The following is an 18648-nucleotide window of genomic DNA, read 5'->3' as shown; positions in this document are numbered from 1 at the left end:
ACTTAGACATTTGTTTGACACCCAACTTGCACCTAAGGAGGCCAGGTACCCACTTGCTTTTTCTATTGCGTGCCAAATCTTTAGTCTGATGGACCATCTCATTTGGTAGCAAATGCCCCCGCATTCCGTTTAGTCATACTGAATGAAATGCAGTGTTGGAAATAGAAAAAGTATATTCCGAGAGTCCATACAATGAGGTCATGCTGTGGCAGTGAGAAAGGGGTGGAGCCTCGAGAGTGGGAGGAGTCATAAAACGTTGATTCTGACAGTAAATGTATACGTTAGTTTAAACTCTGCGGAAAATAAATTGCCAATAAACATAAATGTGACAATAAATCTGTTCTGGCTTAATTATTAGACACAAAAGAGGCTTCATTTTAAACTATCTTATCAGGTTAAGGTACCTGCTGTAGCGATCTTTGTGTGTGCATCAATTTTCAGGGCATGTTGATAGTAAAATATCTCTGGTGGTTAACACACTTGCTGGAGAGATCTGTGGGGCATATTACCAAGGGCTAGTAACGCTGCTTTCTCTGCGAATTGTGCCGAGAAAGCGGCGATACAGCTAGAGCCCTATTACCATGGGCACTTTAAAGCCTGGGCCGAGCCCACTTTGCATGTCAGCGAGAAACATCGCTAATGACATGCAAAGTGGGCGTTCCCACGTCCAACCATATGTAAAATGTGGTTGGAGGTGGGAACACCCTATTACCAAGGCAGGCGTTGGGAGACACAAACCTGCGATAAACTCATTTATCGCAGGTCTCCCAACGCCTGCTCCGACCAGGCGTTAGGCATTGTTAACATGGGGGTGTGGATCATAAAGCTGAATCCCCCCCCATATTATCAAGGCCCACATTAGCGCATGAAAACAATGTTTGTTTTCATGCGCTAATGTGCCATATCGCCGACTATTGCCGGATTTCTAATCGCCTGCCTGATGCGCATTGATAATTGCGCGCTAATTAGGCGATGAAATCCGGCGATACGGAGATGTGCGTTGTGCGTTTTGCAACGCACACCTCGGTAATATGCCCCTGTGTTTTGTCCAGTCACAGCTTTGACTCATAATGCAGCATACATGGTTGGTTAATCTTTTTTCTCAGTCTTTCGTTATTTAGGGGTTACTAAAAAGGACTCCTTTGGGTAGTAATATAGTCTAATAAGTACAGACAACCCCAATAAATGTGTTACAATTTAAATCCTGACTTTGTGTTTCCACGACCATGTAGTCTTAACATATAATGCCTACCAGTATGGAAGATATGGGATTCTTACACATTGTAACGCTCATTGTATTGTGTAACACCCTACATTGGGATGAGGAGTGCTACAAAAATTAAATGAAAAAATACATTAGTTTGGTCTATTTAGATCAGTATTCGAGTAATTACTTATACAGACAAATACACATAACATTTACAGGCCATGCACATCTCTACCATACAGCGGTTGAAAAAAGTAAAAAATAGGCCTCCCAATTAATGTTTCTCCTAAGTACCTGTGAAGTGATAACAAGCTGAGGTGCCTTTGTTTCCTCCATTGCACTGGTGTCAAGAAATCAGGCTCCAGACAGCTCCTAGACAGAATGGTACTTGAACAAAAGAAGGGCTGGCGGCCCTATAAATCAGGTTTTTGTTTTGAGCCTAGCAAGAAGTGAAAATAAGAAAGACCCATCAGTGACTACACGTTGCTGCTGGGAACGGCAAGCAGAAAATGTGCACGCACTGTTGAATACGTCTCGGTGTTGGCAAGTTACTTTGGCATAAATTCACCATATTTCACTGGGACTGGGGTTGATCCCTGATCCGACTCAATAGTAGCTGTCTGATCTGCGATCCATTTGGATCCCCTAATTTCCTGCAATGATGGATTTCTTCCAGTAGAGGTCTGTGATCTATTACTAAAACAGCCTTTAGCATCCACAAATTTGTCGATAATTTCAGGCTTAAAACCAAGGGTCCACATGGCACCGCATCTTAAATCCCTTCACTGGCTCCCTTTGAGAGATAGGATACTGTTTAAGGCGCTAGTAACATTTTTTAAGGCCCTCCATGGTAGGGGTCCCATCTACCTTAGAAGACAAGTCGACTGGTAAATTCCTAAAAGGGCTTTAAGATCAACTTTGGGGGCCTATGTTTGTGTCCCCAAGGTGCTGTTAGCATGTAGAGGTGGCAAGTCTTTTAGCCGATTAGGTGCACAGGCTTGGAACAAGCTGCAGTTGCCACTCAGACTTGCCCAGGACCTTTTGAGTTTCAAGAAGATGTTAAAGACTTGGCTTTTTGGCAACCTATAATCTCTATAATCTCTGCTCAGCACTCTGTGAATCTGTAGCACCAGGACACTGCTTCGGGAGTAGCTGCGCGCTCTATAAACTGTGTCATTCATTCATTCATTCATTCAATGTGGCCCAATCAGTGTTTGAGGTTGATTATCTCAGTGAGGATAGGTCCTGCCTGTCCTGCCACGGGTAGACTCTGTCCTCCTTATGTCATGATGTGAGGCCGAATTAGGCACTCATTCATGTGGAGGATATGGTCAGACTGAGGGACTCAGTGTTGGCTCCATGACATTCATGGGAAGCATCACATGTGGTTGTGGCATGTGTGTTCAAGAATACCAACCAGGACTGATGCAAAGCAGCCAGTATGAATTGCAGAAGTGGAAAGAACAAATAAACCAAAGGCATTGTCAGAACAGGGGATGACCTACTTTGGTCCTCAAGAGCCAAGGTGGTGCCACATTTTCAGAATGAATAATGAAACTAAATATAAATGGAAATCATGAACATAGTTGTTGTGTTTAATGCATGTTAATGTTCTAGGTTTAGATTAATTGAATGTATATAAATCTGTGGTATGCTTAGGATCTGCCATGGTTCTGGCCTGACATTTGATACATCTGACCTAGACTGAAAAGAGTCAAGAATGAGATCCAGAAAAAATAAGCGAGGTAGGTGGTTCAAGGACGTGAAGAGGAATCCAAATCTATGATTGAGTAACTCAGAAATCAAATCTATGATTGAGTAACTCAAAAGCCCATTCACTGGGCAAGTCAGCAGGGCTGGATTGATTAACCTTTAAGGAAAATAAGCCCATGCTTAGGGCATCAAGGCAAATTGGCCACCACAAAATGTTTCCATTGCCGGATTTACCATGGGCCGTATGGTGCAAAACTGCAAATGGTGCAGCTGAACCTATAAGTAAAGTGGAAGGATTAAAAAATAAATGTTCCATTTTATTGTAAGTTTTATTTCATTTTGAAAAATATATTTTTCTTTTATGGTTATTTTATTGTTTATATTTTGAAATAGATATATATGGGGGCTTAGGATGTCTAAAAGTCTTAATCTGGCCCTGCAAGTCAGACAATCAGTCAGTGGTGTGAAGGTAATCTCAGAAACTCATTTCGATGTAATCCAGTGGCAGAGACGTGCATAAAAACTAGGTAGAAGGGATCTAAAGTCTCATTTGCTAAACATGCACATTCACCTCTGTTAGTGCCCTGACCCTTCATCCCCATCCTTAGAGCACAGTAGAGATAAACTGACTGGAACGGTGTGTGATCTCCACATAGCAAAAGAGGTATTTCTGACCTAATGCATGGACTAAGGAGACTTTTGCCACAAACCAATGCATTGATGTTTCCAAGTTGTAATGTTAAGATGGCCACCAGCTCCTACCTCTGCCTAAGGCGTGGATCTTATTTAGGTTTTCCAGTGAATCAAAGCTAGGATAGCACACACTGGAAAGAATCCTACTGCTAGGTATGGAGCAACAAGTGATGTAACTGAGATCTTGTGGCTGATCATTCTATTTCTGGCCATTGGCATTTGTTTAATGTTGTGTAATGTGCTAAACAATATTGTAGCTATATCTGAGTAGGATGGCGTCCCTAGGTCTATGTCATGTTGTGACAGTATTCAGAAGATTATTCTGAATACAGATAACTGTTGCTTCCTTCGTCCCCTATGGTTTAATGTAAAGTTTCTTTTGGAATTGTAGTCAGGTGAGAGTAAAAGACTATCTTCAATGTAAGGTATATGGGAAGCTTACCATTTGTTGCGTGGGGATTTTTACTCCACATTCCCTTGTGGATTGAAAGTCTGGGGTGAGGAAGGCAGGGAGTGGTTGGCAGTCAGGAGTCTTGATTTGATGCTTTTACAAAGAATGTGGTCTTCCTGATGCTCAGCTAATTTGTACTTTGCGTGTGAGATCAAGTTTATGCCAGAGCTGTGCTGCTGTTGGTTTCAGTGTCCTTGTTTTTTCATCTCACCTTGTATTGGAGGATCAGGGTACACCAGCTGCACCCACAGTCTTTGACAGGGTCATCGTAGAGACCCAGATTCTGAAGGCACTTGGGACTCTTCCAGCTGTGGGCTGTGTGTGTGGCTCACAGGTTATCAATGCCCTTTAATTCACCTCCTGGTCCCATTGGAGGTCTTTCAAAGCAGGCACTATTTTTCCTAAAGTTAGAACACATTTCTTTTGCCTCTCTATATTGCACTGTCTTGACATTTACACTTTCATTCTGAGGGAAGAACATAGTCCTAATGAGGACAATAATTTAGGTTCTCACAAGAGCACACTTTAAAATATTTTAAAGGTAAGGATATTGTCTGTTTCCATATTTCTGAATTTAGTCAGATGCTGACCTGGAGTGAAGCAACTCTGTGGAAGTAGCAAATACAGTGTGGCCGAGTTCATTGCTACCCTGTATTTTTTGCAACAGATAGCAGCTTTCAAATGCCAAACTGCGGTGGGAGCATTATTAAAACAAGCATTGGCATAGCCAATAGGTCTCGCCTCTGGGACCTTATAAGTGTTTGGCCATGCAACAGTTGATGTTGTTGCACCAAGGATATTGTGCTGGATAACTAAACACTTATAAGATCCCAAAGGCGAGACCTATTGGCTATGCCAATGCTTGTTTTCTCAGAGCCTACCAAGGTGCAGTTCACTTCAAGAGGCTCCCTGACACAAGCCATGTGGCCAGGCAGATTTTACTCACCCACTTAAACAGCTGAGTACATTTATCCTGGCTTTACTCTATGATCAAACTCCAGTACACACCGGTTCAATAATGTCTTTCAAGCCAAGGGAGTGCATGGCATGTAATGGGTTTATAGAATAATAAAACTGCCATCGGTGTCAGAATGGATCAAATGTAGCCTCCGTTTTAAGTGGAAAAGAGGCATCTTGGACAAAAAGAGAGAATGAAAGGGACCGGGTGTAATGCGAGTGTTTGCTTCCTGTTGACGTCTGCCTCCCCAGCCCCTGCCAAGGCCTCTGCGTTAGAGGGAGCCAGCCTGCTGCACAGTAGGAGTCACAGGAAAGATGCGTTTTTCTAAAAATACTGCTCCTGTGGTATGGGAACATTTGCTGCATGATGCATTTCAGAGGAAACCTCGTGAGGTCCATGTGTCGCTTGACGTGTGTTCGTGCTGCCCAAGTCTCCCACCCGCCCATGTTCGGCCTATGCGGTATTTTCATTATGTCATGGGCAGATAAGGACATCGAGGACAGGGAAATCAGGCAAGATGCACTCCTCCTCTATAAGAAAACATGGCCTAAGAGGCTTCGACGCTGGTGATTTAGGGCCATATTTATCAAGGTGATGCTTTGCTTTTGCACCGTGCAATGTGGTGCAAAAGTGACGCAACCACTGAGGTGTGATGTATCGAGCCGCGCAAGGCCCCTGGCACGACCCTGAGCGGCTTGATACACCTAGAGTAATGCAACGCAGCGCAAAGGACTGCGTTGCGTTACTCTGTCCCATGGAGGGGTTTGATGGGTGGTGCTTGCATTACCACTAATAACGTTTACCACGTGACACTTACCACGCAAACTTCTTTACAACGAGGGTGCCTTCCACGACGTCTTTACCACGGGCTGGGGGGAGACGTGGTATTCCTTCAAGTCGTTCTGCGTGGGCTTGGGGGGGCAGGGGGGGGGGGGGGCTCGGAGGGGGGCTGGGGGGGTCTCCCCCCCAAAAAACAAACAAAGGCGCGGATTACTTAAATTAAAAAAAAACGAACTTCAGTACCACCGAAGAAAAAGGAAAGTGCCTCCCCCAAAGACGTGCCGTGTACGTCAAAAAAGCAGTCCTTTTTTTATTTTGGTATACGTGTTTTGACGCTTGTTTCCATGGAGGATGGAAGTAAGGGCTCGTAGAGAAAGACGTGCAGGTAAGACGTTTCTACGCGTAGTAAAATCCTACGTTGTAAATACCAGCGTGGTAAAGCCACTTGCGATGTAAAATTCGCGTGGTAAAGCCATGCGTGGTAATTGAAATCGTGGTATAATCATATATTCTTCCCACGCAACTCCATGGATGTTGATGCATTTCTACATTTATCATCACAGGTAGACCTACGAATGCCAAACTGCCACACCTACCCAGCTGAGGCGTAATGAGCAGATGCATGCTTATTTGTCCGTGTGTTTTACTCTTTTTAGGTAGAAGAGAAAGATGAAAGAGAAAGAGGAAAAGGCCTCAGGGGATAGTTTTTAAGCAGGAAGGTGCCCCTTCCGGCATAAAAACAATCCTGCTTGCAATGCAGGAACCCTTGCACCACATTCCATGGGTGCCTGTGTTGGTGCCGGGCAGGACATTGTGCAGCAGAGCTGAAAAAAAAGGAATGCACCGTATTGTGATAAATATGGCACATACCGCTCTTTGCCAGTAGCGCAGCACAGCAAAGTGACTTGCTGCGCCGTGCTGCATTTTGATAAATATGGGCCTTAGTACAATGTAGGGTTAAGTTCTGATATATCATTTATTGTGTTGTTTTAGGTTATACTGTTTTTTATGCTATGTCCAGCTGTGCTGTACCATGGTTGTTATCTTCTCTAATCTCACTGCTATGCTATGTTAATTTGTTGAATGTTACTATGTTCTGCTATTTCTTTTATCATGTCCTATAATCTTAAATATAAGCAATGCTGAGTTATGTCATCTTATATCACGTTATGTTTGAGACTGATGAATGGAATGTTATGTTAGTTTACTTTACACTGCATCATGTTATTGTATCACGCGTTATCTTATGCTATGTTATGGTATGTTGAGTTGAATTTGCACAAATACCGAGATGACTTGTAGGCACTGTCATGCTGACTCAGCACACTGTCACACAAACCAGAGAGCCACTTTTATCTGAAAGAGAACGCCTCTGACATTGAGGCGCGTCTCAAAGGTCAGTCAATCTGCCAATCAGATTGTGTTCCACAGATGTGCTTCCTGAACAGAGAAGGTCTTGCTCTCTACTGCTGTCTTCTTAAGTGTAAGAGACAACAGAAAATCAAATTTCCAAAACAAAACAGAATGCATGCAGGTACCAAATGCTGCAGCTCAAAGTGGACAATAGGAGGGGCAACTTTCTTTTTTATCCTAGGCAAGCAAATGCAAAGTTTCGCTCAATTTTTGTGGTCTTGCATTTGCCTGACCAGGCAAAATGCCCTGCAACATAATTCGTGCTGTTCCACACAGAGCAATGCGAGGAACGAGGACTACTTGTGTGGTTTTGTGCTGTTGGGATTACTATTTAATACATTAGAATTGTGTGTTGCTGGCCTGCCTGCCAATGCTGGAACTATTTTCAGCATTGGGGCGCTAGTTATCCATAGCACAACATTAAAGTGATACAGAATGTAAAATGTTAAGTGCTACAAGTGTAACAAGTGAACCACGCAAATCAAATGGCGGTGGGAATTTTTGGGAGCATATATTGTAACCTATAATATAAGTGTGGTCTGGTTCCTAGTGCGGCACGCTGGAGGTGTCCAGATGTTGCATGTGATTCGTACCATATACTTTGGCTGTGCCCTACATTGCATAGCTATTGGAGCCATGTATGAGAGACGCTATGTTGAACTAGTCTTATTGCTTTTGAGGAGTCAGACAAGCTGACCTTTTGCATGGTTTTGTCGCATTGGATAGTTCGACTACTCATTGGCGTTGATGGATGTCGACGGCCCTTATGGTGGCTAAGGTCTGCCTGTTGCGGCATTGGCATACAACACAGGTGCGCTCCCATCAAGAATGGTTAACAGAACTTTACCGGTTAGCTACGTATGAGCATCGGATGTGCAGGGTCCAAGACCAAATTCAGGTATTTGATGAGATTTGGAGTCCATTTTTGAGCCTATGCTAACTCCAGTTATCTTTCTCTTGCATGCAGCACACTTCCTTATCCGCTTAGCTGTGATGGTGATTGGCACGCTTTCATCTGTGATCTGAGTCTGGGATGGAACTTCTGAGGTTGGTGACTTAATTCATTTGTTTGAGGGATGTATGCTATGTTGTGTGTGGGGCACGGTTAACTTAGGAATCGCCTAAACTGTGTTTTTGGAGCAAGATAACTCTTTTCTTCCTAACTGGATTTTTTAATGAAATTATTTGTGTTCCTTTTTGAGGTCTTATTTAGTATGATATTAATATTAGTGTGGATTACTTGGTATCTCATTGCAGTTGTTAGCATGTATAATGAAAATGAAAATGTATAATGAAAATTCCAATAAAGAAACATATTTAAAAAAGTAAATATGTGGCCAACATATGATAGTGTATTTTATTTTAAAAACAGCACTATCTTTATTGACATCGCGTCTTGTGTGCTTGTAGAATTTGCTGCTGTGTATTTTAAGGACCCGACTCGTGAACTGTGGTATCCTTGCTATAGCCTTATTTGTATGCTTTAAATTTGTGGGTATTTGGGCACCTTATCACAAAACCATCAAAACCAAGTTCATTGTGCCTCAGAGAAGTGGTCACAGGTCCCTGAAGCTGGCGAAAGAGCTCCCATCTCTTTCTATGACTCTCCCTGCAGCATATTAGCAAGGGCCTTATCGCAGCATCAGCGGCCCTTTTTGCAGATAAAGCAGCAATATTTTTATCACCCTATTAGCAAGCCAGCGCTAACATGCGTTAGCGCCAGCTTTCCGGTGTTATCTGCCGGTTTTCCGATCGCCTTGCATGCCAGAGATAATTATCGCTAATGCCATTCGAGGTAGGTGTTCCTTACAAAAAGCACACGAAAAAAGGTCCCTAAAACAACTTGGCTCCATTAGCAAAGCTGTCCCCCGATGACAAAAGTTGTGCTAGGCCCCCATCATCGCAATATTCTATCACCTGGTTGAAACCGGACTTACCTTTAATGCCTAATGGAGGTGTATTGTAAGGTTAAGTCCGCACTCCCCTATTAACAAGCCTGACATTAGCTCAGTGAAATAATCGCAGGATTTGACGCCCTAATGTTCATTATCGCAGTCCATTACAGGATTTTACATCGCCTGTTAGCGGCATGTTGGTAATACGCCGCTAACACAGCGATAGTTTCCCATGATAGATGGCGATAAGAAAAAGCGATCTAACTGTGGCTAGAGATAATTAGCACCTTCTCTTACTAATATCCCCCTCTCTCGCTTATAATTCTATTCATCTATTCCTCAGTCATGGAAGCAAAGAAGGTGTGTCAACACTTTGGCATCTCCCTTGCTATTGTCCCCAGCCATAATCCAGGGTTATTCTGCTGGTAGAGGTGCCCCCTGGTCTGGTTCCTCTCCAGCACACAAGCAATACTTCCTGAAACCCAAAAAAACACAGATCTATAAGTGACCGTAAGAAGTCATGCATTGAGTCACTATTTACAAAAGTGTCGGGAATGCATTAGTTTCATAAGTATCGCCAATCTGTGAAATTTCACGCGAGGTCTCATTCTGAAACACTGAGACACAGATAATGCCCATAGTAAATAAGATGACGGAGTACTGCAATCAGAAGTGCACCCAGCAGAGATAATAGCCCATGAGTGCTGCATTTAATATCATAATATGTCTCAGTACTGTAACCTTGAACTGTGCCTGTCTACATATGGGCTAGGGCCAACTGTACCAAACATGTTTAAGAGGGACTCTGCACTATGCAGAGGGTGGTGTTCTATGCCATTCCAGGCTAGCATCCAGTATGACAAGGTATCAAAATCTGCATGATGAAAAGGTGCACTGGCAATAACACATGTTGTCTATTTTTGTGCCTCTCCTTGGACAGATCCACCCTCAATGTATTAATGTTTTCTTGCTTCTATGAATGTGCACATGCTGACAATTTGGTTTTAGTGGAGTTGCAATGATTCTTGTAGGATATCAATTTGCCCTTTTGAAGGTATTACTACGGAAAATCCAATAGTGCACTTGAAGTGTGTTCAACCAGCTGCAATACCATGACATTGTGAGATTGTGCACACTTTAGTGCAAGGCTTGCACACAGGTCACATACAAAAACTGGAATAATACCAGTTGTAATTAGGTTTTAAGCAAAAGAATGGTGGATTCAACCCAGAACTCTTGACTGGAGGTGAATGTTTGATTTGTTCCGCATTCCCGTCGATCATTTGTGTGTATTTTGCTTTCTATCCCTAAGTATGACATGGGTCCCGGACTCAATGTGCCACTGGATTCAAGCTAGCCAAGCTGATGAGGCGTGATACCCCGAAACCGGTCCCAGGATGCTTGTTTTTGGTCCAGTGAGGACCTGGCTTGGCAGTTATGGCGGGACTGTTCCCATGAGGAACAGGGGCAAAGACTAATTTGCATATGACTGGGTCTAAACTGGGCTGGCATTGTGAGCAAAAGAACAATGGGTTTAACCTAGATCTCTTGATTGTGGGTGAATTTGTTCCGCATTCCGTCCACCACTTGTGTGCCTTTTGCTAAACAATTGCAAAAACCACAGGTGATGGACAGAATGCAGAACAATGTCATACATTCACCCCAGTACAGAGATCTGGGCCCAAATCCATCGTTTTTTTCCACTCCACACCACCCCAGTTCAGACATGGCCATATGCAAATCAGTCTGACCCTGTGCCTCATGGGAACAGTCCAGCCCGAACTGCCAAGCAATGCCTTCCCTGGACCAGAAACTAGCTTCCGAGGACCGGTTTCTGGCATTCCAGCCGTCTTCAGCCCGGCTTGCTTGAATCCAGTGGTGTAGAGTGCATGGGACTCAGGTCTGCGGTACAAAAGGGGGTGGTGATGGACGGAGCATCTGAATCAATCAAACACTCACACCCAGTCAAAAGATCTGGGTTTAATCCATCACCGTTCTTTAGCCCACTCTGCCACCCAAGTTTAGACATGGTTATATGCAAATCAGTCTGACCCTGTGACTCATGGGAACAGTCCAGCCCGAACTGCCAAGCCATGTCTTCCCTGGACCGGAAACAAGCTACCGAGGACCGGTTTCTGGCATTCCAGCAGTCTTCAGCCAGGCTTGCGTGAATCCAGTGGCAAAGTGAGCAAGGGACTCTCGTCTGAGCATAACCTGCCACACTTATGGGGGCCAAAAGCGGTACAAAAGGGGGTGGTGATGAACGGAGCATCTGAATCAATCAAACACTCACATCCAGTCAAAAGATCTGGGTTTAATCCATCACCGTTCTTTAGCCCACTCTGCCACCCCAGTTTAGAAATGGCTATATGCAAATCAGTCTGACCCTGTGCCTCATGAGAACAGTCCAGCCCGAACTGCCAAGCCATGTCTTCCCTGGACCAGAAAAAAGCTTCTGAGAACCGGTTTCTGGCATTCCAGCCGTCTTCAGCCCGGCTTGCTTGAATCCAGTGGCAAAGTGAGCAAGGGACTCACGTCTGAGCTTACCCTGCCACACTTATGGCGGCCAAAAGGGGTACAAAACGGGGTGGTGATGGACAGAGCATCTGAATCAATCAATCACTCACACCCAGTCAAAATATCTGGGTTTAATCCATCACCGTTCTTTAGCCCACTCTGCCACCCCAGTTTAGACATGGCTATATGCAAATCAGTCTGACCCTGTGCCTCATGGGAACAGTCCAGCCCGAGCTGCCAAGCCATGTCTTCCCTGGACGGGAAACAAGCTTCTGAGGACCGGTTTCTGGCATTCCAGCCGTCTTCAGCCCGGCTTGGTTGAATCCAGTGGCAAAGTGAGCAAGGGACTCACGTCTGAGCATACCCTTCCACACTTATGACGGCCAAAAGAGGTACAAAAAGGGTGTGGTGATGGACGGAGCATCTGAATCAATCAAACACTCACACCCAGTCAAAAGATCTGGGTTTAATCCATCACAGTTCTTTAGCCCAATCTGCCACCCCAGTTTAGACATGGCTATATACAAATCAGTCTGACCCTGTGCCTCATGGGAACAGTCCAGCCCAAACTGCCAAGCCATGTCTTCCCTGGACCGGAAACAAACTTCAGAGGACCAGTTTCTGGCATTCCAGCCGTCTTCAGCCCGGCTTGCTTGAATCCAGTGGCAAAGTGAGCAAGGGACTCACATCTGAGCATACCCTGCCACACTTATGGCGGCCAAAAGCGGTACAAAAGGGGGTGGTGATGGACGTAGCATCTGAATCAATCAAACACTCACACCCAGTCAAAAGATCTGGGTGTAATCCATCACCATTCTTTAGCCCACTCTGCCACCCCAGTTTAGACATGGCTATATGCAAATCAGTGTGCCCTGTGCCTCATGGGAACAGTCCAGCCCGAACTGCCAAGCCATGTCTTCCCTGGACCGGAAACAAGCTTCAGAGGACCGGTTTCTGGCATTCCAGCCGTTTTCTTCAGCCCTGCTTGCTTGAATCCAGTGGCAAAGTGAGCAAGGGACTCACGTCTGAGCATACCCTGCCACACTTATGGCGGCCAAAAGCAGTACAAAAGGGGGTGGTGATGGACGGAGCATCTGAATCAATCAAACACTCACACCCAGTCAAAAGATCTGGGTTTAATCCATCGCCGTTCTTTAGCCCACTCTGCCACCCCAGTTTAGACATGGATATATGCAAATCAGTCTGACCATGTGCCTCATGGGAACAGTCCAGCCCAAACTGCCAAGCCATGTCTTCCCTAGACCGGAAACAAGCTTCTGAGGACCGGTTTCTGGCATTCCAGCCGTCTTCAGCCCGGCTTGCTGGAACCAAGTGGCAAAGTGAGCAAGGGACTCACGTCTGAGCATACCCTGCCACACTTATGGCGGCCAAAAGCGGTACAAAAGGGGGTGGTGATGGACGGAGCATCTGAATCAATCAAACACTCACACCCAGTCAAAAGATCTGGGTTTAATCCATCACAGTTCTTTAGCCCACTCTGCCACCCCAGTTTAGACATGGCTATATGCAAATCAGTCTGACCCTGTGCCTCATGGGAACAGTCCAGCCCGAACTGCCAAGCCATGTCTTCCCTGGACCGGAAACAAGCTTCCGAGGACCGGATTCTGGCATTTCAGCCATCTTCAGCCCGGCTTGCTTGAATCCAGCGGCAAAGTGAGCAAGGGACTCACGTCTGAGCATACCCTGCCACACTTATGGCGGCCAAAAGCGGTACAAAAGGGGGTGGTGATGGACGGAGCATCTGAATCAATCAAACACTCACACCCAGTCAAAAGATCTGGGTTTAATCCATCACCGTTCTTTAGCTCACTCTGCCACCCCAGTTTAGACATGGTTATATGCAAATCAGTCTGACCCTGTGCCTCATGGGAACAGTCCAGCTTGAACTGCCAAGCCATGTCTTCCCTGGACCGGGATCAAGCTTCCGAGTACCTGTCCTGGCATTCCAGCTGTCTTCAGCCAGGCTCGCTTAAATCCAGTGGCAAAGTGAGCAAGGGACTCACGTCTGAGCATACCCTGCCACACTTATGGCGGCCAAAAGCGGTACAAAAGGGGGTGGTGATGGACGGAGCATCTGAATCCATCAAACACGCACACCCAGTCAAAAGATCTGGGTTTAATCCATCACCGTTCTTTGGCCCACTCTGCCACCCCAGTTTAGACATGGCTATATGCAAATCAGTCTGACCCTGTGCCTCATGGGAACAGTCCAGCCCGAACTGCCAAGCCATGTCTTCCCTGGACTGGAAACAAGCTTCAGAGGACCGGTTTCTGGCATTCCAGCCGTCTTCAGCCCGGCTTGCTTGAATCCAGTGGCAAAGTGAGCAAGGGACTCACGTCTGAGCAAACCCTGCCACACTTATGGCGGCCAAAAGCGGTACAAAAGGGGGTGTGATCACTTATGGCGGCCAAAAGCGGTACAAAATGGGGTGGTGATGGACGGAGCAACTGAATCAATCAAACACTCACACCCAGTCAAAGATCTGGCTTTAATCCATCACCGTTCTTTAGCCCACTCTGCCACCCCAGTTTAGACATGGCTATATGCAAATCAGTCTGACCCTGTGCCTCATGGGAACAGTCCAGCTCAAACTGCCAAGCCATGTCTTCCCTGGACCGGAAACAAGCTTCCGAGGACCGGTTTCTGGCATTCCAGCCGTCTTCAGCCCGGCTTGCTTGATTCCAGTGGTGTGGGGTGCATGGGACTCACGTCTGAGCATACCCATCCCACTCGGGGTGACAAATGCAAAAACCACAGGTGATGGACAGAATGCAGAATAATGTCATACATTCACCCCAGTACAGAGATCTGGGCCCAATTCCATCGTTTTTTTGCACTCCACACCACCCCAGTTCAGACATGGCCATATGCAAATCACTCTGACCCTGTGCCTCATGGGAACAGTCCAGCCCGAACTGCCAAGCCATGCCTCCCTGGACCGGAAACAAGCTTTTGAGGACCGGTTGCTAAACAATAATCACAGCATGATCCCTTGCACATAGTCAACATGAAAACTTTGCCCATTTTGCCTTGTGCTATGCCCAAAATGTGCCATAGTACCGCCCTATGTTTTCATCTCTTTCATATTTGATCATTGTTGTCACGTGTTAATCCTGTTGGTCCCAGTGAAACAGAAAGATGAATACAACTCACAGAATGCCCATATTTGTCAAATGAAATCCCAGTACTGGAGCCATGGTGCAGTCAGGCAACCCTATGCTAACGCTATTTAACGCAGGCAGAGCCCTTCAGAGGGGAATCCAGGTGGAGCACCACTGGTATCTGATTAACCCAACCATATCTACCCAGGAGCAATACAGGCAAATGTCAGGGTGTGCAAACACTTGTTTTGGGGTGTGAGCTGAATCCAGAGTGCCATTTACAAATCAAAAGCCCTCCAATGTTGGAAATGACCTGCGACAAATGTTTACAAATTGGCTACTAAACTTTGAGCATATTATTATCTATGTTAGTGTTTGTGTTATCTGGAATTAATATATAATAAGTTTGATAGGTTGTGAAAACCTAACACATGTTGTGTGACTCTGTACTTATGTAATAATATGAGAGAAAAAACTATCTAATTCAGCATTACCAAATATTAGAATGTACCGTTTGTTTAGTGTACTTACAGGTGGCAGTTCACTGCAAACAGTGTTTGGTAAGCAATTTATTTATGACAACGTAGTAAAATGTCAGGCCCTTTAAATACTGAATAGAATGAATTCTTACTCAGCAGTTGATGGTCAATAAATGATACAATAGTTCAGTGGGCTCATGTGCCTACTGCATAGAGTCCTAATATCTCAAGGGGAGGCAAACGTTAACTCCCATAGGTTACAAAATAGCACAACACCGCACACACTGAAGGAATATGGTACAGTGAGGAATATCTGAAATCACGTAAGTGCTCCAACTACCGCAAGCATGATCCAACTAGTCCTGATAAGTATGGTAGGTTTTCAGCTATTTACATCCAACGGGGCATATTTACAAAAAAATGTCAGAGCACAGAGCTGCGCCTAAATCAGCAGCAACGTGATACGACATTTTTAAAATGCAGGAATGCGTGGTATTCACAAGAATATGCACAACCCTGTTTTCCCCCTAGCACTGGCGCAATAAACAAAGCTGCCTAGCACCAGCGCAAGCACCCTGCCGCCATGTTGCAAGGGATGCTGCGCTGCATGGCGATATGCTCTTTCTATGTGAGCTGCAGAATGCAGCCCACATATGGAAAGAGCCAAAAACGGGGACAATTTAAGATTTCTCCTCATGTTTCCATTCTAACGCCTGGTGATCGATGGCACTAGAGTTGTGCTGTTTTAGCACTGACTCAGCCTTGTAAATCTGGAGCAGCATCAAAAATCAACAGGTATTGCGGTGGAACGCACACAGGAACACCCATTGCACGCCCCTTTGCTGCAGAATACTGCGGCAGAAAGGGGCATATCTCATTACGTTCTGGTGGCGATTGGGGCTTGTGAATATGCCCTGCAGTGTGTTGAGTTAGGGAATAGCTAGAAGACTAGGGGGAATATTTACAAGCCCCTATCGCCACTGCATCATCACTTTTTTTAGTAAATCTAGCGCACCCCTGCGTTCTCAATATGTCTGGTGCTGCCAGATTTGGTGCAGCGCCACGCTCTGACATTTTCTTGTACATATGCCCCTCAATGTACCTGCCATTCACTACGCATGCTTCCTCCAGAGGCAAAAATGTCTGCCATTGTTAATGATGCAGAGCAGAATTTTTTTTATTTTTTTTTATTTTTTTTATTGAGTATATGATTTGGAACTCCATAGAGATCCACATATAACAAAGTAACAAAAGAGCAGTATGAGAATAAAACAACATATTAAACCAGCTTATTATTGACATGGTATTACAAATTCTCATGCAAATCATTTAATACAATTCTAAAAAGCATTTAAAAAATGTAAAAATTCTATTGCAAAACATTTCATTGGGAGGACAGAAAATAGCATCAATGAGAGACCTTGCCGATAAAATGCCCAATTGTATGCATACTGGTCTCACCCACGAACGACGATAAGCCATTAGGGCAGGACAAACTAACAAAACATGTACAGTATCTTGGACCGAATTATTACAGAAACTGCATATGTTGGTTATACCGTACCATTTGGCCAACAACTTATTCAAAGGAAGGAGATCCTGCCTTAAAAGTAGCCAAAAACGGCGCAAACCATGGGGCATGTTCCAAGAGGCATAAGGTTGTATTTGTCTAAATAGATATGAATTAACAACTTGAGTGACCCCCTTCTTTAAAATAGTAGAGTTACGATCCCTTTCGAAGCTTAACTTCCATGTTGCCTATTTTAATGTAGTTTTTAGCTGTTGCACAGAAAGGTAAAAAAGGGTTGCTTCCTCCAGATCCAAGAGTGTACTAGCCTTCCTAAAGTTCTTTATGAGTAATGAATACTCTTTTAGGGGGCCATTAACTCTTTTTTAATGAGAGATCTTAGTGTGGCTGGATTTCCTTTAATCAAACAGGCAACCCAGTGAATAACTCCTGCCAAACCCTGTACCCAGCTACTTCTTAAGCCGAATTCTAATCGAAGGGATGCTGCAGTGCAACTGTTATTGACTGAAGTTAGATTTCTCAAGAGGGAACCCTCAGTAATGTCCAAAAACCCCCATTCACCTAAATCAATGAGTTCTATACCGTAGAGCAAGGTTGCAGGGATTTTTGCCCGGAATGCCTCTAAAAGATGCACAAAGTGTTTTTACCGGTTGATTTATATAAGGCTCTCAGCCCATTTCCCTGCGACTTTGCTTTGCAGGAACTGTTATCTATATGGGGTTTATTACTTAAGTTGCTACTAACTATTTTACCTAAAAATACATATGATTGTACACTTTCCAATTTTTTACCTCCCAGCTCCCAACTAATGTGACCCAATTTCTGTTTTTTCCTCCCCTCCATACACATTACCTTGCTCTTAGAAATATTTATTTTCAGATAGTGTGCTTCGGAGAATACGTGTAGGGCATGCAGACGGTTATTAAGGCCTTTCGGGGTAAGGTCTAAGACTAATATGTCATCTGCATACATTAAACAAGAAATGTATGTGTCTCCCAAGCGCAGAGCAATTCCTTCACAGAGGGATATAGTGCGGGGAAGGTCACTAATATAAAGGGAAAACAAAAGGGAGCTAATAGACAGCCCTGTTTGAGACCATTGGCAGAGGGGATGGGCTGGGATAGACCCCTTTCTCCCCCCAATAGTACTCTACACCAAGTATTGTCATGCAAGTCCTGTACCAAGTCTAGAAGCCTGGGTGGCATTCCGAGAGCAGATAGTTTTTTCCACAGCAGTTGTCGGTCGACCTTATCGAAGGCTGTGGAAAAATCTATAAATGCCACATAGACTCTCCCTTTTCTGGCTCTAATATATTTATCGGTTATTACCTGGAGGGCTGTTAAATTATCCATAGTACCGTGGTTCTTCCTAAAACCAGTCTGTTCGAGTGGGAGTATGTTTGAATGATCCACCCAGTCATTTATTCGCTTCAGCAAACATCTTGTAAAGACCTTGCCGATTGCATCCAACAATGCAATCTGGCGATAGTTTTGAGGGGACAAGCGATCACCCTTCTTAAACAGTGGAACCAGGATGCTTCCCTTCCAGGAAGGTAGAACCTTGCCTCTCAATAGGCAAATATTAAATACGGGACAGAGTAATTTACTCCATTTGGCCCCACTTAGCTTTAGTATAGAAATGGGCAATTCATCTGGGCCCATTGCCCCAGAGCGCCACATTTCTCTGATGGCTAGGTCTATGTCTTTTTCTGAGAATGGTACCAAGGGCAGACTGATCTCCTTTGGCCATGCTTGTGGGGCCGCAGAGCTATTACTTGCATAGAGGTTAGAAACAAAGTCCACCCATATTTGTTCCTCAATTGGGATGGGTAAAGGTCTTGTTCTCAATCCACACCCCTCGCCTATAAGGGACCAAAATTGCCTCATTTCCC

The sequence above is a fragment of the Lissotriton vulgaris genome, chromosome 4_1, assembly GCF_964263255.1.
Source record: "Lissotriton vulgaris chromosome 4_1, aLisVul1.2, whole genome shotgun sequence".
In the NCBI taxonomy this organism is placed as follows: Eukaryota; Metazoa; Chordata; class Amphibia; order Caudata; family Salamandridae; genus Lissotriton; species Lissotriton vulgaris.
Note: the sequence above shows the minus strand (reverse complement) of the source record.